Source organism: Bison bison, unplaced genomic scaffold (assembly GCF_000754665.1).
Source record: "Bison bison bison isolate TAMUID 2011002044 unplaced genomic scaffold, Bison_UMD1.0 scf7180017850926, whole genome shotgun sequence".
Classification (NCBI taxonomy): Eukaryota; Metazoa; Chordata; class Mammalia; order Artiodactyla; family Bovidae; genus Bison; species Bison bison.
Genome location: NW_011481499.1, coordinates 392,447 through 394,091, shown reverse-complemented (window position 1 = coordinate 394,091; position 1,645 = coordinate 392,447).

Sequence of the window (1,645 nt, the reverse complement as noted above, 5' to 3'; positions counted from 1 at the left end):
CTCCTTTTTCCTAAAAAAAAAAGAATGACATTGCCCATAGGACCCTGTGCTCAGGCGGCCCACCCTGAAGGGTTTCCGCACAGACTGGACTCCACTCCCAGCTCTGGGTCTTCCACCCACGCGCAGGGAAGCAGAGACAGGTCACCTCATTCCTCATGGCCCCCATGCCCCCCGCCCCACCAGGAGCCTACCAGCCAGAAAAGCAGGTGTGTGAGTCCCAGGGCTGCTGGGACAGGAGGAAGCCTCCAGCACATCCACTCCCTGAGCAAGCTCACCTCTGTCCCGTGATGCTCTTTATTAATAACAAGGCTGTGTGTTTTTCTAAAAAGTATCCTGGCAAGCACAGTTTAACACAGGCTTTACCGGCGGGCGGAAGGAAGCTCCTGGAAGAACCCCCTCTGGTTATGTGTGTTTCTATGGAGGGAAGTTGAAGAGGACTTTTTTAAAAATTCTTTGAGAGAAATGACATTTAAATGGCTTTTGAAGCTATGAAAACTAGCGTTTAAGTCCGTATTTAGAGCTGAGTTCCAGATTGATTATCAGCTTCTTAAACCGAGGAAGTTGGTCTTTCTGGTAAGAAAATGAAGTTCAGGGACTTGCCTGGTGGTCCAGTGGTTAGGACTCCATGGTTTCACTGCCAAGGGCCCTGGGTCTTGCTCTGAACTGTAGACCAAAAGGCCCCTACACATCTGAAGATCGAAGGCTAAGCCTGGACACTGACTTGCTCCCTTCACTGCCCTCCGTCATGTCCGTGGGTAGCACCTTGGCGTCTCAAAGCCCAGACAAGGCTCATCATGGACAGCAAAGGGCAGATGGGCCAGTCGTTGAAGCTGGGGGTGGCCTGCCAGCCAGGGGTGCATCTCACTGGCCACCGGGGTTATGGCCGGGATGTGCCCTGCTCCGTGACTCCTGGACCTTTCCCCTCTGCCCGCTGACCGGCAGAGAAGGACCAGAGTGCGCCATGTGGGGGAGTGCAGGTCCCACTCCCAGCCGGACCCCACCTCTCCAGGTGAATTCTGCCCTCGTCAAGGTGGTCTCCTCTGCTGACAGGCTCTTCTTTCCCCTAAACGGCACAGGCTAAGGCAAGAAACTTGGTGGGAAGGAGGCCAGGGGTCTGGGGAGAGCTTGGGACTTTGGATCTGTGTGGCCTGGATACCTCCCACCCCACCCCTGAGCTCAGATGCCGGGACAGGGTCACCAGCCCCTCAGTACCAAGGGCTTCTCGAGAGTTCTGGCTCACACGGGGCTCCTGCCCACCCCTCCATCCTGCAGGGCAGCTGGTCCCCGTCAGCTTGGCAGGGGGCCCCACGTCTCCTTCCCGCCCCGTGGTGCGAACGTGCCCCCGACGCACATTAAGCCCGGGACTGCTCCCTCCCGTGTGGAGTGCCGGCCGCGAGCGTTTTCCTGGGGGAGGCCAGGACCATGGTATGCGCCGAGGCAAGTCCTGTCCAGGCCTCCGCCCGAGGACACACAGGGCTGGACGCCACAGACACGTCTTTGCCTCGGCCTGTGGCCACTGCGGGGGACTCGGGCCTCCTAGCTGCTGGTGCCGAGGAGGGATGTGGTCTTAAAGCCGAGCATGGGGCCCTTCAGGGCTGAGGCTTCTCTCTAAAGTGCATTAAGCCCTCTGGCCTGGGCAGTGAGC